Source organism: Medicago sativa, chromosome 7 (genome assembly GCF_051527215.1).
Source record: "Medicago sativa cultivar Bolivia chromosome 7, Bolivia_mono, whole genome shotgun sequence".
Lineage (NCBI taxonomy): Eukaryota > Viridiplantae > Streptophyta > Magnoliopsida > Fabales > Fabaceae > Medicago > Medicago sativa.
The window spans coordinates 47,259,050-47,283,970 of record NC_140755.1 but is presented as its reverse complement, the minus strand read 5'-3'; the positions used below and the strand labels follow the sequence as shown (position 1 = coordinate 47,283,970).

The following is a 24,921-nucleotide window of genomic DNA, read 5'->3' as shown; positions in this document are numbered from 1 at the left end:
ATTTCTATCAAACAAATTGATTCATATGGGAACAGAGTTTAGGATGACCTGATCTCGATGTTCGTGCTGGTGACGATCATGTTCGCGATGCAAAAGCTCTGGACCGGCGCTCAAGTCAGTGTCTAAATGAGGAGGAGAAAGAGTGAAAAAGTGTGTAAATATGATTGTACATGAGTGTGGTAGTGAAGACATGCTTATGTAGATGAGCAACATCATAACTGCTTTCGAGAAATGCGGCGTAGAACGCATAAGATAGCTGGAGATGAGTTGGACGGTCATGATCGTTCGAAGCAATGCTCCTATGCGGTAAAGCGCACACATGACCTTCCTTTATTAAGCGCCCTTAAGGCGGTGTGACTATTCATGGGCCTGATGAATGGGCCGTTATATTAATCTAAAGTCTAAAACATAGATATTTCTTCGCATATTGTATGCATGTATTGACACTATAATTTTATCAATTTCCGTGTTTAAGGGTGAGTTCTGGACTATGTGACATCTCACTCTCGTGATTTTGAAGCACATGCTCATTTTTTCTCTAGGCATTTTTCAGTCTTTCCAAAAAATTGTTGGTGTTGGTCAAATTATACATGTTAAAAATTCTCACATTGTTAGTAATGTTAAGAAATAGGAACATCAATGTTGGATTAATGGTTAGGATTTGGTGTCAAATTTAATTTGACACCTTGGTGTCATTTGATCTTATCCCTATATATATATATATATATATATATATATATATATATATATGTATACATATATATGTATGTATATATACATATATATGTATGTATATATACATATATATGTATATATGTATATATGTATATATGTATATATGGATGTATATGTATATATGTATGTATATGTATATATGTATGTATATATACATATGTATATATGTATGTATATATACATATGTATATATGTATGTATATATACATATGTATATATGTATGTATATATACATATGTATATATGTATGTATATATATATATATATACATATATATATATATATACATATATATATGGGGGCTGTTAACTTGCACCCACCTAAAAACACTAAGGTGCAAGTTAACAAGCTACACCTACTAGTTATTTACCAAAACACCCATGTTTTTCTATTATAAACAAATATTATTTATGCTATTTACAAAAATGTCATTTTAATTAAAATAAAGTTTAATAGAGACAAAAGGGTGTTTTAGTAAAGTACAAGTAGGTGCAGCTTGTTAACTTGCACCTTAGTGTTTTTAGGTGGGTGCAAGTTAACAACCCCCACTGTTAACTTGCACCCACCTAAAAACACTAAGGTGGAAGTTAACAAGTTGCACCTACTAGTTATTTACCAAAACACCCATGTTTTTCTATTATAAACAAATATTATTTATGCTATTTACAAAAATGACCTTTTAATTAAAATAAAGTTTAATAGAGACAAAAGGGTGTTTTAGTAAAGTACAAGTAGGTGCAGCTTGTTAACTTGCACCTTAGTGTTTTTAGGTGGGTGCAAGTTAACAGCCCCCTATATATATATATATATATATATATATATATATATATATATATATAGACACACACACACACACACACACACACATATATATATATATATATATATATATATATATATATATATATATATATATATATATATATCTCGACACACACACACTACACTTTAGGATGTACTAGTTGTAAATACTTTAAGTTTATATCTAACTTATGACATTGTGTCCTACTACATTTTTTTACCCATTTTAGTGTCTTTAAGTAAGGTTTTACGGGGTTAGTCTGGAGATTGGAAAAAGTTATGACAATCAAAGTTTGAATTTAAGAGATCACGCACTGATTTGAGACCTTCGTGATGCGATTTTGGCTTCAATTTGAGCATTTCAATTCACAAAATGTAGTGGCACGATTTAGATATTTTGTACTACATTCTGAGGAGTGCCAATGCAAAGATTTGAAATATGAATATGATCATGACACGGTCTGAAGTAACGTGGCGTCATTTTTCGTTGAAGATGTTGGACACATAGGATAAGTGATGAATCGCTGAATCGCGTAACGATTTATGAGCATCGTGGCACGACTTACGTGAACTGGACCTGGTATACAGAGTCCTAATTGCAAGTCTGAGAAAGAGCTAAATTTTTGGAGATTTTGAAGACACTTTTGTAGTTGCAAACACTAGGTTTTGGTGTTGTTTCACCATTCAAGTCATAGTTGGTCCTTGTTACATGTAACGTATTCAGCTGATAACTTGTTTATTATTTAGCCATGAGTAGCTAATTTAAAGTTTTGATGATAACAAAGTATTGAAGAACAACTAGGTATGCTAATATATGTTTAAATGTGCATAACCATAGATTAAAATATATCAATATCTGAACATATATGAGAGCACCAGAAGCACAAGAGTAGTTAATAGACTTATAAAACCTTGTGATCCGCGGCGACGGCGCCAAAAACTTGGTGTTTCCCAAAACACTATGAGTATTAATGGGTGGAATGACTAAGTCCAAGTATACGCTTTCTAAGTTATAGTATAAAAAGATATCGATCCTAAAGGGATTGTGGCATTGTAGCTAGGGGTGGCAATATGATCCATGAGATTCATATTCATTCAATCAATCCACCATAAAATCCATTCAGCAAACAAAAAATTTGTTAATAGATTGGTTTATATCCATCCATTTAAAACTATGGATGGATTTGACCCATCCACCTTATTTTAAAAATGCATTGGATCACCTCTTTAAAAAAAAAGTCCAATGGATAATTCAAATAATATTTATCTTTTTTAGTAAATAATTATATATTTGATTAAATAAAATAAAATTATTTTAATAAAAAAACTGACTGAAAAAAGATTTTTTTAATATTTAAATTTTTTTTGACGGATTTTAATATATATTTAATTTTTTCTATTAGTATGTATATTGAATTATTAACTATTTAAATTTTGTTTTGGGCTTGATTGAAAAATCTCTTTTGAGCTTATACATAAATATACATTTTGGGCTGAATATGTTTACTTTTTGCACCAATTTATCAACAAAACATTAATGTGAAACAAATTAACAAAATAACATAATTATTAGATGGATGGATAGATATCTCATCCATTAAAATCTAGTAATAGATGGATTGGATGAACATTATATTTAGTATATGGATTGAATGGTTTTTTTTCAACAAAAAATATAGTGGATTGTAATTGATTAATAGAATTTTTTTATCCATCCGTTAGGATCTAAATCCATATGCATCCATTTTGCCACCCCTAATTGTAGCTTCCTATAGCTTTCAAGTAAATAACTTTTGCCAAGAAATAAAATAATTCATATGTGTCACAACAATAAAATAAAGTTTTACAGCAATATTAATAACGATCAAAGAATGCAGTAAAAACAACTTAGAAGTTATCAAAGGTAAAAGTGTGGTTTAAACAATGAATAAGTTACGACAGAGCTTCACTACAATCTACAAAGTTATAGCTTTTTATGGCTTCATGACAACCTGGTGGCTTTGGGGTCTCTCGAATTAGACATCATGTTAAGCATGTGAAGATACACCTCTCGGGATACAATCAGAGTAGCTAACAAGCAACATTACTCGGTACTTAGGGGCGTAACTCATCAAAAAAACATTTTTCATTCTCATATCCTATCGGTTTCAGAGAACTATAGCATTAAGAATAAAAGTGATCAAGTTTTACTTTAAAAAATTTCGAGTTAAAACAATTTGTTTGAAAGAAGCACAGAGCTATAACTTCATAAATCTTAAGCGAAGAATATCATAACCTCATCATGCCTAACCCGCGTGAAGGGGATTATAGTTCATAATAAGCTTAATTACGAAGATGAAGATGAAATGAAACATAAATGAAAACATTATATGCTAACTTGATATATAATATAGAGTTAATAAAAGATTGCAATCCAACAAGGAAAAGAGTTAGCTTGAAGCATCACCTATGTAATCCTAAGTTTAAATCACTAAGATCTAGCACTCATGCTCATTTATGGAGAAGATGAGATGAAGTGAGAACTCTAAAGGCTTCTAACTTTAGCTGGAACTTGGCCGCTCAATTCACAATGTAAAATTCTAGACACTTGACTCTAACATATGGTTGTCCTTTTAAGGCCAACCACTACAAGTTGTACCCTCGGGTCATTTCCCATTTGAGTTGTCCTTATCGTATCCTTTCAACATCATGCATGTTCTTTATTCCTTGTACTGCCAGTCATTGGCGCTAGCTCATATAACTTATTCATTAAACAATGATCAGAATGGTCACATGAGTTCATAATATTGTACGACCCCGGTTGGCGATCTAATGCGCTTCATCTTCCTATAGCTTTAGTGATGCATCTTTGACTCCACGTTGTAGCTTCGTAGATCTCCAATGCAATTTTTCACTCTGTTCCATCAAACATCCAAATCAAGCATTACTAGTTCAAAAATAATTAAATAATACTAACAAGTAAAAAGTAGTTAAAACCATAAACTCCTAAATAGTCATGGATTAGATGCTTTAGGCCATTAAAAATCACTTCATTTCACATAGATTATGGGGTTTAAGTGCAATGTGATAACCTACAAAATTTATGTTTTTTAGAAGGCGTTCTTACTTATCACTTTATATTACTTAAAAACGGTTTGATGCACTTGCAAAATTTAGTCATCACTATCGCTAAATTAATAGTCTTATCTTTATTTGGTATGTTCGTTGAAGTTTTACTTATGCCTCTAACAAACCACTTTAAATAGAAGTTAAATATTTTCATAGGTGTCGACTCCACGTTGTAGCTTCGTAGATCTCCAATGCAATTCTTCACTCTGTTCCATCAAACATCCAAATCAAGAATTACTAGTTCAAAATAATTAAATAACACTAACAAGTAAAGAGTAGTTAAAACCATAAACTCCTAAATAGTCACGGATTAGATGCTTTAGGCCATTAAAAATCACTTCATTTCACATAGATTATGGGGTTTAAGTGCAACGTGATAACCTACAAAATTTATGTTTTTTAGAAGACGTTCTTACTTCTCGCTTTATATTACTTAAAAACGGTTTGATGCACATGCAAAATTAGTCATCACTATCGCTAAATTAATAGTCTTATCTTTATTTGGTATGTTCGTTGAAGTTTTACTTATGCCTCTAACAAACCACTTTAAATAGAAGTTAAATATTTTGATAGGTGTCATATTTTTAGTTAAAAGAAAAGATTTTCAAATTGTGAATACAATTTAAAGTATCACTTTCTTGTATTTTCAGTAGCTTCATATCAAAAGCAACATTCCTACTCCTCTATTCCATATCCTTGTTGATGAAATTTAGTACATCACACTGTCACTCGTATATTTTTTTTGGGTGATTAGGAGGGGGGTTGTTCGACTTCATAAGTACTCCCAAATTTCTAAAGATTATCAAGAGTCATTAAGGTTTCCATACTATAACATGTAGTCATTCGCTTTTCTATCGCATGTAAAACAAACATGTTTCAAAGACAAAATGTAAATGTAAACAAATATCATATTTTAATTCTCATAATTTTTTTTAGACAAATCAAGACCCAAACACCATTTTTGGTTCTCTTGAGCTAGTTGTAACAATCATGATTTTGATTCAAGGGATTTCTTGAAAACACTTTATTTCTTTAAAAAGTGTGACTATATCTTTTAATTTCTTTTTCTTTGTTTACTAAACGGTAATTGATTCTTCTACATAATTTAAAATTGACTTAAGTTAGTACTCAGTTATAATAAAAGTTACCTAATTGCTAATTCAATTAAAATTATTTTTCTTTCACTCATATCTTCTAAGAATAGAAACTTATTTAAAATAGACAATTAAACTTGAGTTCCCTAACATAGGAAAACTCAGCACTTGTACGCGATTCGAAATTACAAAAATGTAAAATCATGTAATTATTTAAGGGAACTTATTTAATATAATCTTCTAGGTATTAACTAAAACTTATTTTTGTCGCCGTGTATACTTCCAAGAGATATCAAATTTATACTTCATCTTTGGTACCTACAACAACAATAACGTACGGGTTAATTTCCTTTTCGAAATCGAATCATGCCAAACTGAAGGTAGATATTATGAAAAAATTAAAAAATAATGGACCATAGAAAAGAATTAAAATATAATCGATGCAAGAAACTCTTTTTAATAAAAAAAAAACGTTTGAATGAATATTCAAGACTCAATTTGATCCGAAAAAATCCAGCTACAATATGAAAAAAACCATAAAATAAAGATAAAACCTGCAACTAAGATCCATCCATGAAGCGCTGCCATGGAAGACCCATCCATGAAGCACTACCATGCACACTACATGATCCATGTCTCAAAAATGTGATGAACAGCCTTTAAGATTTAAATCAACCAATAATCCTTTTCAAAGTTTTTTTTCTTCCAAAAATTAATGCATTATTATTATGATAATTTACAAAAATGATTTATCCAAAAGTAAAATAAAATACGAAAACGACAATTTTAATGAAAACTAACACAATATCTAAATCTACAACTAGCCGCCAAACATATAAATTATAAAACTTCCTAAAATAGGGTAAAAAGTTAGAAAAAAACATTCTTAAACTGATAAAGGTTGTTTTTTTTAGTGGTTAAATCATTCTATTATCATTCCATAAATTAGACCCTAAGCCTAGCATGAATGTACGGGGAGAAAGACCTTAAGAGTCTAAGACCAAGGAGAAAAGATAACAAGAGATTTAAAATATGAAGGCGATGGGAACAAATGAATGAAAATGTAGGCTAGTGATGAATAACTATAGTAAGATAAATAAGGCTAACTATAGTAGGACTTAGCTTAATTAACTATAGTAAGATGAAATAATCATTATTTCAAGTAACTAAGCTAATTAACTATAGTAAGAATTAGCTTACTAACCAAGTTAACTATGGTTTTGGCTATCAAATGTTTGACTTTTCTTTCAATTGCATGAAAATTTGATTTAAAATGATATTTTAGTCAAGTTATTTGCTCATTAGTTCTATTTTCATCCTACTTTGACTATTTTAATTAACTATAGTAAGACTTAGCTTACTAACCAAGCTAAGTATGGTTTTGGTCAACAATGTTTGACATTTCGTTTAACTAGATGAAAACTCATTTTAAACATTATTCTAGTCAAGTTACTTGTTCATTTGATCTATAATCATCCAACTTTGACTTTTACACCAGTCTAATTAACTATGGCAATGCTAACTATAGTAAGACTTAATTAATTAGACTGGCTTACGAACTCTAAAAGATGATTTATCTCATCTTTGATCTTACACGAGTTCTAGAGATAAATAAGGCTTATAACTTTTCTATTTTTGATAAGCTGAGGATGAAGTTCATGTGGCTTGAGAGAAAATGTAGGCTAGGATTACCTTTCTATGTGTTTTTTTTCCTTCTATTTACTGCTTGTTTGATTATAATTAAAATATTGGTTCAAGCTAGGCCAAGACCTTATCTGTATCTGGGTTACCTCTATAACTTATGATAAGCTGGACCATAACATCGACCCTCCCTAACTCTCATTGGATCAAGGCCACAAACAGTAGTCTGGACCATCCGGTCAGGATATAATGAAGACTCTCCATAGGATACTTACAAGTGTCCATAAAGGATAACTGTCTAGGTAAAGGATCAAGGACCACAACCCCAACCTTTCCCTATAAATACTAATGCATGACATTGATCCAGATACGTTCACATTTGTTGAAGGAAGCTGAAATTTTACGAGGTCAGTTGAGTTTCCTAAATTGTGATCCCTTTGCTTGAAGCAATTAATGTTGAGGAAGCAATTTTGTCCCTCAGTTATGGATTCCCTAACTACTCCAATAGAGTGTTAGGTACGATTTTTTTTGGGATTTAAGCTACACTAAGAAATGCTTAAATAAAAAAATAGAAAGATAAAGGGATAAATTTGGAAAAGTAAACTTTTTGATTGATTATATGTTATTAATTACAATTCATAAATAAGGTACTTATAGTGTAATTATTCCCTGTTAGCCGAACATCGTGTCTATAGTTTGTAACCCCTATTTGGACAATCTTCATGAGTGTTGTGTGGTGACTCCTATGGTAGTGGGATCATGGAGCCCCATGTTTGACTTCAACGTACTCTCCTCAGCATGATCCATTTACAAGGTCGCTTTATGCGTAACTTTACTACATATCATGTATCATCCCTTATTCACCCAAACAGTTGTTGGCGTTGTGAGCGGAGACCGTGGGTAATGGGTTATTCTCCAATTCCACTATGCTTTCGACTAATTACTAAGCCTTGGACAACCCATAATATGAGTTAGTGGCCTAGAGAAAAAATCATCCCACTCTCTCTACTGCTCTAGTGTCGTATATACATCACTCGGCTCAGGGGTCTCCTCCCCTAATGGTTTACTTGCCTATTTTCTGGGTTTTGCTTACGGGAAAAATATTCTTAGATATAAAAAAATGCCCACCTATGTTATATAAATGTTCAAGCCTTGATAAATTAGACAAGGTGACGCATTATTTGCAGTTAAGTGTGAACAGTGTCATCATTGCAGCGTAAAGAAAAAGCTTAGATGTAACCAAAGAGATGCCCTTGAACAGTGTTATTCTCGTCTATTTATGTTGATCACTCTTTACAATATCCATCTTTACTTTCCTCATAAGATGATACTTTTATCTTTTGCAATTCATCTCCTATAAAAGCTTAGCAAAACCCTTTCACAATACTCGACTCATATTCCCTTGATCAAACATATTTTTAGCTCCTCTAACCTCTTTCGAAATCTATTGCTTGTAAAGGAAACCTCTCAAGGGTGGGAGTTTTAGGCCAACAAACATCTCCTTGTCTCCTTTTATTAGATTGATTGGGACAAAGAATTAGGTTCTTACTCTTGTCGAATAGAGTTTATTCTTCTTAACGAACATCTTCCCTTTCTTATCTCAGGCACTAATGACCCTTTATTTTAGTTTTTTTTTTGTAGGCCAATAAGAGTCTTCTTTCGTGGGATGCGGAGCACCTATGGTATAGGAAGCTGACCAGATATGGGAAAGGGTTGTGTAGGAAAAATAAAAGGCTTATTATATTTGAGTTTAGTCACAATATATTTTCTCTTTTAGTCAAGTAAAGATGTAGCTTTTCCTAAGTGATGCTCAATTCCCTTTGCAACTGTCAGCAAAGTAGTCGGTTGTGTTTCTACCTTCTTTGGTGGATATTAATGAAATTTTCTTGTAGGACCCACATGTTTTCTGTTATCATTCTTTCCTTAAACTTAGCAGAGAGACTTGTTATCACTTCTCTCTTGCCATTTTCATGGTATCCCTATCACCGAAGAACTTAATCAACAAAACTTTATGCATTTCTTCTAAAAGAAACAAGTTTTTTTTTTTTTTTGTAGTATGGAATGACATCCTGAGTTATGGTGTATCCTTCTGCCCCAAAATCTAATTTTAGGTCTCAAAGACCCTCCAAGGCTCAAAACTTAGAAATAGGAGCCAATCCATCGTCTATTAGAAATGAGAGGAATAACAAGAAACCTTTGACTTGCCAGAGTAGAATAAAACTTCATGAAATTCAAAAGGGAGAAACTTCCAACTCTAGTTTCTCGTGGATTTTTGCAATAATGGTAATGGCTTCCCCTCCTTTTTACTTCGAGTGCTTCATTGTTTCTCCAATTTCTACTCATTTCAGTTTTCTACAAATTTAGTTTGTGAATGTTTTGTGCTTGAATATATAATGAAACTCATGATTCACCCTTCAAAATAGCATTCCTCCTTGTCTCAATTGCCTCATATATCCTTCAAGGTTCATAGTTGTGTTAAAGGTACTTATGAGGTGTAGATTCATCTTTGGTGAATCCTCTAACCTTCATAGAGTATCTAATCAAGTTTAATACCATTGCAAAATGACCTCCCCTCATATGTAGATGAAATAGTCATTTTTAGAGCAGTACTAGATCGATTATCGACAACAAAGGATATGTACTTACCTTATCACAAGGAGATAAAAAATCTACTTCCTGATTTGAAAATCGCTTCAAAAGACTATCTTGTCTTCATCTCCCATCCTGCTAATATTTTTAGAGGTATTTACAATATAATCATGATATGAAAGGACAAATCATACTTCAAAATTGATTTCTCTATACTTAAGCAAGAGAACGAAGCTTTGTTGCGGCGTCGTCCAGTGGTGAATGCTAGGGTGGATCTCCTACTAGACCAACAAGAGGCCATAAAAGTTGATTTCGATTAGTTGATTCCTCAATCTTTTATGTTGGATGATTAGTTGAGAATGGCTACCAATCAAAAAATGAAATTGTATGGCAAGTCTATTATCGCTGATGCTGACTTGAATGTTGTACTCCCTCTAAGTCAAAATGTAACGCCCAAGCCTGATGCGGTGGGGAGTGATTTTCGATACACAAGGCCTGAAAATGAGTGGCTCCTAACAACTTCTAGGAAAAAAGGATCGAGTTCACATCGAAATGAGATGAATCCTAAAGTCCTACAAGTTCATAACTACATGGTTGAAGGAAGGCTTATAAAAAAATGTTTGGTACTACATACACAAGCAAGATGCACCTTCTTTTTGGCAACTAATTCCCTAAGAAACCCACAATTAAGCATTCTTGACTTTGAGCAATTTTGGGATGAATGATCTTTTGGCAAGTTTCACATAAAGCGTGCGAGAGAAGACAAAACACGTTAAAAATACTCATGTTATTTGTGGGTTTAGTCGACATTACTTAACATTGTAAGAGATGTTACACAAATCATAAAAGTCGACCTTTATATAGTCATATCTGATATGAGCACTAAATGTTTGCTATAGGATCATTTGACTTGTTCATGGCAACAAGCCAAAGTTGTTGGTGATTTCCAAATTAATGGAATCAATTTAGAACCAAAAGTTGTAACTCTTGACCAAGAGTTTTAACTCTTCATGAGAATCTTTCATATACATTGGAACATTTGGCAAAGAGGTGCTTGATGAACCATTGCATTGATTTAAGTGTATATGATCACGACCTTTGGCAAAGGGGTGCTTAATGAACCTTAGCATTGATTCAAGTGCATATGATCATAACATTTGGCAAAAGGGTGCTTAATGAACCATAACATTGATTCAAGTCAAATGGGTGTTTTATCTCATGTGAAGGGTCATATAATGCACTATAAATGCTTGACATTTGGGCATTAGTTGGACACAACAAGGACATGACACACAAAACATGAATTTTATTGCATTAACAACATAATTCTCCTTCATTCTCTTACTCCAAATCATCCATCAATTCACTAATGCATGAGTGATTTGCTAGAATCATAAATCTGTAAAATACAGTTAGGTGATACGCTTAGTGTGGTTGTGCAATACACATCAAGGAACTCATATTATCCTAAAGGGGATTCGTCGGTCATTCTTCATTGCATCCAATATACAGTTATTGGTTGGGGCGAATCGAACCTAAAGGTTAGTGTGGCAACCCCATGTGATTTGAGTTTTACATGCATAACCATTAAACATTTCAGGTTTCAAGAGCAGTAGCCTCTTGCCAACAATCAAGATATACAACAATCTTAGAAATTTATGTGCACACTTCATCATCTTCTTGGTCAAGTTATTGCAGCAGACCCCCAACACAAGTTCCAACAATCTTTAGGTTCAATTTTGATTTACTTGTAATTAATGGCTGCAATTTTTAGAAGAGATGAAAGCTTACATTTTCATCCATGACTATGGTGAACGGTAAACTAATTCTTTTTATGAATATATGTTATGGAAATTTATGGATAAATATATCATATGTGATGTGTTTGTGTTAAATTTACATGTGGTAGTAGATAATATATGCATGGTAAATTTTGATATGTACGAAATTTATCGTTTGAAATCCATTTGATGTTAATTTAAACATGAAATAATAAGCATATAAGTGATAATATATTATGAAATATTTGGTGTTCTAAATGCATGTGTATTATCTAAAAATAATTTATTTATGTTCTGATTAACGTAGCATATATCTGTATGTTAAGTGAAGTTCAAATAGTCATAAATGATTAGAATACATACTGTGATTGAAAAATCAAATGGTCATATGATTTGAAATAAACCCATTAGTAAGCATGCATATATAGGATAGAACGTAAATTCCTAGTGGCTGCATCTCACGAAAAGGAATGTCATGAATTTTGTAACCCATAGGTAGAGAAATTGTGTTTTTCAAGCACCAGACAATGGCAATGTTTGGTTTATAATTTGAACGTTGCCTGAATTTTAATGTTCATAGTTAAAATGCCTTGGAAAGTTAATTATTTAATTAAAATGAATATATTGTATGGTTTGCTATTTTAATAGTTGAAAATATAAATACATGTTTGAATATAGATAGTGCTTGCTTATGTAGATTTTCATTCTTGTTGATGCATGAAAATTGTTTGTTTGAGATAGTGCATGTAAATCGTCAAAATAGATAGTGCATGTAAATTGTCAAAATATCAAGTGGTTGTTATAATTATATTATTTGCTTTGTGTAAGAAATTATTATCATTAATATTATGTTGATATTATATGTATATGATATGAAAATTGTTTGTTTGAGATAGTGCATGTAAATCGTCAAAATATCAAGTGGTTGTTTTAATGATATTATTTGCTTTGTGTAAGAAATTATTATCATTAATATTATGTTTATATTATAAGTATATGATAATATGAAAAGTAATTGTTAATTTCTTGTTTATCATGATATTAAAATAATTTGGGAATGTTTTGAATTATTGTAAGTTGATATATGTTCATGGAAGAAAGTCAGAGAATATTAATGATTTTGGTTTATTGTTTATTTTTCGATGTGATTGTTTATTGAAATTTAGCATTGAACATATTTAAACATAAACTTGAATTTAACACAATGAATTTATGATATATTTATTAGTTATATGATAACTAAAATCAAAATGTTTGTGTTATATTTAATTTTATGTGGAGTATATGACCTGCATGTTTAATCTCATATTATGAAGTTTGGTTATGACATTCTTTTATGATCAAGTTTTATTTTGCTATGTATGTTTAATGCATTCAATGTATGATATATCTTGGGATATAAAAGAAAAGTTGAAGTTCAAATTAAAATGCATGTTAAATATTTTTATAGCAAGGGTGTAATGACGTAAAAGTTTGTGTATTATTACAATATACTCAATTGACAAACGTGTCATGGTTTGATGATAGTTGGTGAATACTATCAAGAGTATATAGTAAGTTGATCCATAGACATAGTTATGAGAATACAAAATCTATGCGAAGAATTGAATATTTAAAGTTTATAAAAGTTAAAAGAAAATCTTGCAATTATTTGACGAAATGATTGACAATGAATGATGTTTTTGGAAATGATGTTGAATACATTGAAGACATTATTAGGAATGCGGTACAAACCCAAATCTAATTGATCACCAATGGTGGAAACTCAACCCACACTTGAGTAGCATCAAGTTTTGGGTTCAATGGTGAAAGTACACTATTAGAGTGATTGAAGTACTTGACAATAGATACATCCCAAGGGGTAAAAGTACTTGGACCAAAAAAAGAAAAAAGGTATGATGAGATTTTTCTGGAATGCGTACTTATGGGGGATTCCCGATATAGTCTACCTACGATTTTCAAAATAATGGAATCACTTTAGAACCAAAAGTTGTAACTCTTGACCAAGAGTTATAACTCTTCATGAGAATCTTTCATATACATTGGAACATTTGGCAAAGACGTGCTTAATGAACCTTTACAATGATTCAAGTGTATATGATCATGACCTTTGGCAAATGGGTGTTTAATGAACCTTAGAATTGATTCAAGTGCATAGGATCATAACTTTTGGCAAAAGGGTGCTTAATGAACCATAACATTGATTCAAGTCAAATGAGTGTTTTCTCTCATGTGAAGAGTCATATAATGCACTATAAATGCTTGATATTTGGGCATTAGTCGGAACAACAAGGACAAGACACACAGAACATGAATTTTCTTGCATTAACAACATAATTCACCCCTATTCTCTTACTCTAAATCATCCATCAATTCACTAATGCATGATTGAATTGCTGAAACCATAAATATGTAAAATATTGTTAGGAGATACACTTTATGTGGTTGTGCAATACGTGTCAAGGAACTCATAGTATCCTGAAAGGGATTTGCCGATCATTCCTCATTGCATCCAATATACAGTTATTGGTGGGGGTGAATCGAACCTAAAGGTTAGTGTGACAACCCCATGCGCTTTGAGTTTTACATGCATAACCATTGAACATTTCAGGTTTCAAGTGCAGCAGACTCTTCCCAACAATTAAGATATACAACAATCTTTAGAATTTATGTGCACACTTCATCGTATTCATCTTCATCATCTTCTTGATTAAGTTATTGCAGCATACCCCCAACACAAGTTCCAACAAAAGTCTCACCACTTCCTTCCATATCTAACATCAAAACGTCAGTTCCCCATAAGCTCATTGATCGCATCAATGATCAGAAATCATCTTGAATACTTTATGGAAAAAATGGCAAGGTAGTCAACCTCTTGTGGCTACAAATTTTATTCTTTTCCTTTCCAAAATAATGAAGTTTTCATCTTGCTGTGTAAGATTTAATTCACAGTTTGTTCATTATTTCGGCATCGTTAGCTGGTAGTTCTTATAACGTTATTTATACTATAGGCAATCCGATTGTAACAACCCGATTTTTCGTTAGATTTATTTTATTATTTATTTAATTGTTTTTATGTGTGTTATACGTGCTCATATGTGATTAATTGCCTCAGTGTGTATTTTTTGGTTGGGAATTGTAGAATTCGGTGTTAGAAGGGTATTTTAGTCATTTTGGACTTAGGGGCATTTTGGTCATTTTGAGAGTAGGGGTAATTTGTAATTTTGCTGAGGATTATTTTTAGTGCTTAGTGAGAGTTGTTATTTTACTAAGCTACTAGAGAGAGTGTAGTAATTATTTTATTACCGGTAAGTGACCGTTAGTATTACATTTTACCGTTAAGTGTGTAGTAACATTTTGGAGTTAGATTAGTAATGGGTTAGGCCCATTAAGACTTTGTGAGTTGAGCCCATTTAGGTGGAACCTATATAAACTCTAGTTGGTAGAGAAAATAGGGTTTTACCAAAATTTTTCACAATTGAGAAGAGATAGAGATAGAGAGAAGATAAGAGTTTGAATAGGAAGATCTAGAGAGAGCTAGAGAAGGCTAGAGATTCAAGCTTTGGGAGCTAAAGTGAAACCTTAGTTGGTGGTTGTGAAGAATTGAGGTAAGGGGCCTAGACTTTAATCATAATCTAGTAGTTTAATTTCTACCCTAATTCTTTCCATAATTGTGGTTAGGTGGTTAAGTTGATTTTAGTTGTAGAAATTCGTGCTTAATTCTGATGATAAGATTATATGCATGAATTGAATGATAATTGTGTTGTTGTTGTTGTTGTTGAATTTGTATGTCAAAATGGGTATATATGAACATGATGTGTTTTGGTGTAAATTTGATGATGAATGAAGTTGTGGTTGTTGAATTGTTGATGAAATCATGTTCAAATGTTGTTGTTGTGATCTTGACATATGTTGTTGTTGAATTGATGCATTGGGTATCAATGAAATGATGAATTGTGATGAGAGTTGTTGTTGTTGTTGTTGAAAGTTGTGGAAGCTTGGTGAATTATTGATGAATTGATGTGGTAATCTCAAAACTTGTGTATGTTTGAGTGTTCTATAGTGTATATGACCTGTAAACACGTTTTGGGTTAAGTTTTGGGGTTTGGAAAGATCAAAATAGGGATTTTGGATGAAAATGGGTTGGAACCCGTAACTGATTTTGAACTGTTCTGGTGTAGGACGCTTAAGCGTGCAGAGGACGCTTAAGCGACCCACCAGCGTGCTCCAAGTGAGTGGTTCCAGAAGCTACTGGAAGTTGGACGCTTAAGCGTGCAGAGGACGCTTAAGCGTGCAACACCCAGTTCAGCCATTTTTATTTCTTCGCTTCGTGTACTTGGGTAGAAAGCCGGGTTTCTAAAATGTTTCTTTTGACTTGTTTAACCTTTGTTTGCACACTTAATCCTACTGGAACTTCATTTGAATCAAGTTGGACTTGGATTTGTGAAATTCACTTAACTTTCGAAAAATGGTCCAAAACGTTGATTTTTCCGAAAACTTGTTTTTCTCCGGAAATTGAAGTAGGGTTAAGGTTGTATGATGTTTATATGATTTCAAAAAATGGTTGTGATTGGTTTCATCAAGTTTTAACTCGTTTTGCTTTGAAAATTGCATACTTTTGGAAAAGTGATAAATAGAGACGAACTTTGTGAATTTCATGATTTCGTCGTGTTTAGCCGGTGAAACGCCAAAGTACACTCTACTACACTTATACGTAGCCTAGAGGAATACTTAGTTGAGGCATTAGATATTGTTTACTTGGTTTTGGTTCAATTGCCCAATTATTTCTAATGTTGTGATTTTGAAAGATGAACTTGATTGAAAATGACTTTAAGAGTTGATTGCCTTATGAATCCTTTGTGGATAGTTGATATTATTATGTGAAGTTGATTTGGTGTATATATGTGACAACTATATGTTGATTGAATTATGAATGTTGTTGGTGATTGTATATATGTCAAGTTGTGGTAAATTGTTGTCTAATGCATATATACTAAATGTTGGTGATGGTGTGATGATTTGTTGTGTGAACATATGCATTTGTAGTCGAGTCATATGTTCATGCATTCATGACTGATGGTGGCGGATTTTATATCCAATTGAGGTGATTATGATGTTTTTGTTGCATCATGGGTGACGACCTGGAGGTGACTTGGTACCACATGCATATATGTGTCGAGTATAGGCGCATATCATATTTACATGAGTCGAATGTTGCATTGAATGATGAATGTTGGTGATAAGTGTATATGATGAATAAATATATATCCTTGTGATGATTGGAATCGTTATATGAATACGTAAGTGGAAATTAATGTTTATGATGATTTAGGAAAGGAATGGAATTGTTCATTTATGTAAACTGTTTATGTATTAATTATGATTAATGTAATGCTAACCTCCAGTGGTTTTTGCCGCCTACCTGTCTGTATGGATGAGTAGACGCTGTGCAGGAGTAGTTGCTTTTGGTGAGTGCTTGCATAGCGGGAGCTATCTCCGCTATCGGTTGGAGTCGTAGGGTTAGGCTCTGATTAGGTTACCGTGTCTTGTTGTTTTGTTGGATTCTGTTTTGTTTATTGAGATTTGTCCACATGTCAGACTTGGAGGATTTAGTATGATGATGTATTGTTGACCATGGCATATTTATGTCGGAGATATTATTATATATGCATGTTGAGATTTTGGATTATGTGAGACGTAGCGTCTATTTCTTGAATATTTGTTATATTCGCGTGTTTATCGCTTTAATAGAAATAGGGCGTTACACCGATCACAACCTCGTTGTAGAATTTTAACAATCTTTGACTTATCCTCTTCAAAACATTTAAATAAATAGGCACGTTTTCATTAAAATTAAAATGAGAATATTTTGTTGACCCAAACTGGGTTTTAGAACAATGTATGAAAGTGCAATTGGATACTCTAATGTACAATCAAGTGTGTAGGACCATAGAATTAAATTTTGACTTCAAAGTCAAGCTAAAAGGACTTCTGAAGACTTAGAATATGATCTGAAGAATGGTAATAAAAAAGTCAAAGCTTTAGAAGTCGCATTAAGCCTTGACGACTCTAATGAAAATAAGTTATCTTAAAAACAAGTTCTGATGGACACTTTAGCAATCTATGAGACTCTGCCCAGTTTTGTCTTTTTCTGAAGAAATGTTGCTTTCAAAATTTTAATTATGATGTTTTTCATCTTCTGACCATGTGTAAGAAAGAACAAAGAACTTGAAAGTTAAAGACAATGTAACAAATCATTCCCAAAGAAACAAAGGATCCCTCTTGGAGGCAAATTATTCAAAATGGGTCAAAGCTTCTCAAGGACTTTTTTTGATGCAGTGTGTAACAGCCCGATTGTTCGCTAGATTTATTTTATTATTTATTTATGTGTGTTATATGTGCTCTTATGTGATTATTTGCCTCTGTGTGTACTTTTGGGCGGGAATTGTGGAATTCGGTGTTAGAAGCGTATTTTAGTCATTTTGGACTCAGGGGTATTTTGGTCATTTTGAGAGTAAGGGTGATTTTGTAATTTTGTTGAAGATTATTTTTAGTGCCTAGTGAGAGTTGTATTTTACTAAGTGCTTGGGAGTTGTAGTAATTTATTTTAATTACCAGTAGTTGACCATTAGTGTTACATTTTACCGTTAAGTGAGTAGTAACATTTTGGGTTAGAATAGAAATGGGTTAGACCCATTAAGACTTTGTGAGTTAAGCCCAATTAGGTGAGCCTATATAAACTCTTGTTAGTAGAGAAAATAGGTTTTCACAAACATTTTCATTTGAGTAGAGATAGAGTTAGAGAGAAGATAAGGGTTGAAGAGGAAGAACAAGAGAAAGGGGTTGGAGGCTAGAGCTAGAAGAGGAATTCATTATCTAGGAGCTAAATTGAGGCTTGGGTTAGAGATTCTTGGTGCTAGAGGTAAGAGGGTTAGAATTCAACCATAATTCATAACCTTTTCTTTTTACCCATTTGTGAAATTGATGAATTGAACCTAATTGTTGTAAATTCGTGCATGATTGTTGTTGTTATGTTTGAGAACATCATTTGTATGATAATTGTGTGTTAGTATGAGAATTAACATGATGAAATGCATAAATATTGGTATATTGTATTCTTGAGAAAATTTGTTGAGAAATGAAGTTGTGTTGTTGATTGGTGCATGAATTTGTGTTCATTAATTGTTGTTATTGATTTGGAACATGTGGTTGTTGGATTGATGCTTTGGGTATCAAGATTGATGAATTGATGAAGAGATTTTATGTTGTTGTTGAAAGTTGATAAAGTGATGATAGTTTGATGAATTATGTGCAATTGATGTTATAATTTCATGTTTGATGTATGTTTGAGTGCTTTGTAACATATATGACCTATAAACACCTTTTGGAACAAGTTTGGGCATTTAGAAAATCGAATTTGGGGATTTTGGGATGAATTGGGATTGAAACCCGTGACTGGATTTTGACATACTGAAGGAGGACGCTTAAGGGTGCTCACCACGCTTAAGCGAGCAGCAAGCGTGCTGCCAGCGTGCTGAAAGCGTGAAACACTGAGCTACGGTGTTTGGGACGCTTAAGCGTGCGGTGGAAGCTTAAGCGTGCTGGGTCCTGTACAACAATTTTTGACTTTTGTTTTGTGAACTTTGGGACCTATTCGAGCATTTTCTAACACTTCTTTCAACCTTATAAACACTGTTTGCATTTATAATCCTACTGGAGTAGCATTTGAATCGCATTGGATTGATTTTGAAAGATTGAGCTGGAAACTTGAAAATGGTCAAGAACACGGACTTTCCGGAACTTGATTCTTTTCAAGGAAACCAAGTGGGATTATACTTGAATAATGTTTATATGATATTTAATGATGATTACAACTGGTTCCATGGATTAATTACTTGTTTTACCTTGAAAACTTAGAATTTTGGAAAAGTGGCAAAAGTGAGACGAACTTCGTGATTTTTATGAATTCTTCATATGTGGCCGATGAAATGCTTATGTAACCTCTACTGCACACATATGTGACTTGTTAGAATGCATGACATAGGCATTTGAGCTTGTTAAATTGGCTTTGATTCATAACTTCTAATATTTTCAAAGTTTTGAAATGTGAGACGAACTTGTGCAAACTTGCTTTAAAGTTCCTTTGATTGATGAACCCTTTTGTAAATGGATTTCTATGATTAATTGTAGACTTGTGAGTGGATGTTGGATGATGATGATATTGTTGATTGTGTATATGTCAAGTTGTGGGGAATTGTTGCCTAGGGCATATATACTAAATGTTGGTGATGGTGTGGTGATTTTTTGTGTGAACATATGCATTTGTAGTCGAGTCATATGTTCATGCATACATGACTGATGGTGGTGGATTTTTTATCCAATTGAGGTGATTACGATGTTTTTGTTGCATCGGAGGTGACGACCTTGGAGGAGACTTGGTGCCACATGCATCTAGATGAGTCTAGAGGCATTGCATATATTTTTGGTGAATTGAAATGCATTGAATTGTGCATGATGATTAAATTGTTAATTGATAATTGACATGGTGTAAATTGTGATATGTGTACGATACACTTGTTGATGTGAACTTGGAATGATGATATTGATTGCTTTGGAATGATATGAATGTTGTGAATACTTGTGAGTATATGTATGATTTGTTATTCATCGTTCTTGAATATATTTTTCATTTCCAATGCTCTTCTTAATTCTAATATGGATTATGATGATGTAATGCTAACCCCCAGTGGTTTACCACCTACCTTTCCGTATGGATGGGTAGATGGAGTGCATGATGCTTAGTTTGTATGCTTGATGTTGCCGAGAGTGGAGTTCCTCTTTTATGTACAAGTGTCTAGATTAGGGCTCTGATCTAGGGTTGTACTTGCATGCTGGATTCTGTTTTTGACTATGTAATTTTGGAGTTGAGATATTGATTGTATCTGAGAGATGTATTTATTATCATGAGATTTGGAGATGTTATTCGTATGGTTATATATCTTCCGCTGCTATGTTTATGAAACCTGATAATTTATACATGTATGTCGTTTCGTTTTGATGACGTAGCATCTATTTCTAGAATATATTTGTATATTCGCGCGTTTTACCGCTTATTAGAAGTAGGGTGTTACACAGTGACACTCTTCAAACAACGGCTCTCTCATTCTCTCCTATATAAGGACCTGAGCAATTTTAAAAATATAAGAGACTTCATATATTTTGCAAGAGCCAAATTTCTATCAAATTAAATAACGCACAAATACTTCAAAAATTCTTTCAAACTTTATATCTTAGAGTTTCCTAAATATCAGAAGTCACTTGAACTTAAAGTTAGTTTACCACTCTTTGAGTACAAATTGTAAGCAAAATAAAAATTTATTTGACAACTCTGATTGTATAAGTGCTCTTATGTGAGGCAAATAAATCTCTGTCTTGTGTGTCTAATTAATTGTAATCTTGGGCGATTATAGTGAAAAATCTTTTGAAAGTGCAAGGGGTCGGGATGATCCTTGGATTGTGGGGTGAACCGAAATATTTGCTTATGGTGTCTTTCTCTGATTATCTTGCTTTATCTGTTTTGTTTAAACTCTTTGAATTTTCTTCTAAGAAAATGCCAACACAATTCAACTTCCCTTATTATGTTTTTCTTACCTTCATATTCTTGTTTTAAATTAAAGGGAAGTCATTAATATGCAAGGTACAAAAATAAATTAAATGGGCTATCTGACAATCATCATTGAAAGTTATCATTGAATCACTCACCTAGTTCTTTTGAATCCAATTGTTTGTGATTGTTAGCTATTTCAATAAGGATTATCTAGGAGAATCATGAATAATTTGACCCTTCAGGAAAAACATAATAACATCAACATTCAAGAGGATCCTGATACGCCCCAAAGATTTCAACCACTTAATAGGTTAATCCAAGAAGTACGTCCAATATGAAGAAGTTATGGAAGCTCGTAGCGTAATCCAAAGAAACCTAGACAAAAAGATGAAACACCGGGCAGAGGAAGGTCCGAAAGAGATATTGAAGGATGGTAAAAAAAACTTGCTTTGTATATTTTTAAAGTCCAAATGAAGTTAGAAATCACACGAAAATATGAAGAAAGAAAGCCAAGCCACCACAACCCGAAACCAACACACCCAACCAGAAATAACAGGAGCAAAACGGCCACTCGCAATGGGCTATTGAGACAGTAATGCTCTAGGGCGTCATCACCTTCAAAAAATGAGTATTACTTTTTCCACCCTATAGGTTTCTCGCGCGCCCTGCGTTTTTTTTCCAAAAATGCCCTTGTGCATTCCGGATTTTATAATCCGGATTCATGTTTACTATTTCGGATTTTATAATCCGGACAATTCTTATGTATAATCAGTCATCATACTCTTTCACATTTCAGCAGTTTTGAGTTTTGCTTTTAAAAACAACAAAAAAAACTAAGTAAAAAAACGCTAAAAACCTGTCAAATAAAATCATAAAAATATAAAAATAGCACAAATTTTTTTTAAAAATCAAATAAAACTAATGCAAATTTTTTCGGATTTTTCTGAGAATATGAAAAATTAAAAAAAAATGAAAGATGGGTCTAAACGATGGAATTTTGGATTTTGAGGGGCGGCGTCCCGTAAGAAGGAATCATGGTCCTTGAATTTTTTCTGATTTTATGGGGAAGTTTCGGAGCAATCCGATCAAGTAGCCTGAAAAACCCGATTTTTGACTAAGAACAGGTAACAATGACCCAAAAACAGAAGGATGAGAGTTAGGAAGATTAATATTGTTCCTAAAATGACTATCCATGTTACAAACATGTTTAGAATTTGTGCTGATACAGTTCGGATTATATAATCCGAACTGTTTTACCTTGAAAAAGGGTGTTTAGGGGGTTTCCGGATTATGTAATCCGGAAACATCATGTAACGCACCGTATTTTTTGAAGTTTCCGGATTACAAAATCCGGAAAAATCCGTAACTCCATTTTTCATCTTATAACAAAGGAAAACACCATTCCGGATTATGAAATCCGGAAACCTCAAGGGCATTTTTGGAAAAAAACCAGGGCGCGCGAGAGTCCTATAGGGTGGGAAAAGTAATACTCTCAGAAAATGTCCACGCAACACAAACTAGAGGGGATTACCACCACCTGTAATGAAAAAATTTCACCTTATCCCTCTATCTTTGTTTAATTTTCTATGCTCAAATATTGAGGAAAGTCAAATTTAAGCATGGGGACTTCATTTTGTTATTCTTTGATCTATGTTTTCTTTTGCTTTTCTTGCTTTTATTAAAACAATCAAATGACTCCTTGCTTGAACAATCTTGTTGAAATCTTGTACATATAACTTTTATTCTTGTGTATGTGTTGGTAGAAGGAAAATACCAAATCTAGGTTTGATTTAGAAAATTCAATCTACTAGTTCCCGTTGAGTATAAACCATGTAAATGTGAGATTAATTTCTGTACCCTTTTTCCTTGTTTTGAGTGAAAAATCTCATATATTTTCATCTAGAGCTTGAGATGTAACCTTATTTAAAACTAATTTCTCTGTGAAAAATGTCTGATGAAAAATGAAGGACTCTATGATTTTAGAATTTTTTTATTTTTTTTATCCATTAGATGCCCAATTTGAACTATAAAAAGAAATATCTTCTTTAATTCATCGAATTGGATGCATTTAGAGTATTAATTGAGGAAACCAAGTATAAATAAGAAAATAAAGAAAAATATCATCTTAAGTTTCAAAGAAAATTGGAAATGAATTATGAGAATACTAATTAATGCAAGTACAGTGACGCTAACAAGGTCACCAGTCTCATAAATTAGTTGATCCCCAACTCCTAGAAAAAGAAAATAAAAAATTGATATATATATATATATACAAAATTCTCAAGTGGATGAAACAAAATCAAATGCAAAAGGTTTTTTGTTTTGTACTGTAATAGTTATTCAATTGGTGGGAATATATTTACTCTAGGAGAAACAATGAGATGATTTACGCTGCTTAATAACGCATTATTAACGATGAAATTCACTAATCTACTACACAGGTGTTTATAATAATTTAAAACTATTACTACACTACATCACCGAATAATTTCAAATAGACATAATAATCTATTCAAAAACATGAATAAATGTCAATTGTTAGATTAGATAGCTACGAAGTTTAGATTTATCAGAAAACTTTGTTTACTTAATCATTAATATATAATGATTTAATCAATGGTATGAGTAGTTAAATTAATTATTTATTATGAGTTAGTAAACAAAATAAATCATACCAAAGAAATTGCAAGAGAAAATAAATATGTGAAACTGAGAAAAAAAATTATAAGAGTAACAACGTTACAATGAGAAAAGAAAAGAAAAGACCTAGAGATAATATATAAATAGTTTTACCTCATCCAGCAAGTTTGGCCATACATATACCTTCATCGCATCTCAAAGTTAAAAAACTTTGTTTGGGATATAAATTATAACAATCGGCGTCAGTGACACACTCTTTCTCTTCTATAATGTAAAATAAGAAAAAAATAAAAAATATTAGTGATAAGAGGTGAAATATTGTGTACAACATAAACAAAGAAAATTAAGAATGAGCTCACCTTCAATGTTGGCTACAACAAGAAATAGAAAACTAAAAAGGATCATAGTATAAACAAGCTTAAAAATTTTAACCATTTTTTTTGCCTTTGCAAGTAACATATCAATTTTGTATCATTTGTAATAAATGTCGTGCTATGTATATGTAAATTAAATAGTTTTTAATAAAAATATTTTTGCAAGACTTCCTTCATTAATATTAAAATAATTTATAAATGTCTGTTAAGTACATCGATATATCAGTTTTTCCCCTTAGGCTCAAACAAATATTGCTTTTAATTAGAATTCATTCTTTTTTTAATGTATCATGTTTTGCCCTTTAGCTCATATACTAGAGCAAACAAAAAAAAAATTATAATTAGAGTTAATTCTTCTTTACCAACATTTCATTATATTTTTATTTCTTATCCAACCTTTCAAAATTTTGTAATATTTGACATAGTTTATTGTTTTCTAGCTCTTGAATTTGATGAAGTGTCTACGCTTTCATTTCATTGAATTTAATATGCAAATATAAAGGATCCAGGGCCGTTCCTAGAGTTTTACAGGTCTTAGGCATAATATGATA

At 32.3% G+C, this 24,921-nt stretch overlaps 1 long non-coding RNA gene across 1 annotated transcript in view; it reads right to left on the bottom strand.

Annotated features, from left to right (window-relative positions):
* Positions 1-24,612, bottom strand: part of LOC146906273 (uncharacterized) — a 64,421-nt gene extending 39,809 nt beyond the window's left edge. The window contains exons 1-2 of the long non-coding RNA XR_015020532.1: positions 24,356-24,612; positions 24,150-24,260 (exon numbers count right to left, since the gene is read on the bottom strand). This is a non-coding gene — a long non-coding RNA (uncharacterized LOC146906273). The remainder of the gene's footprint in view (positions 1-24,149; positions 24,261-24,355) is intronic.
* Positions 24,613-24,921: the final 309 nt, after the last annotated feature.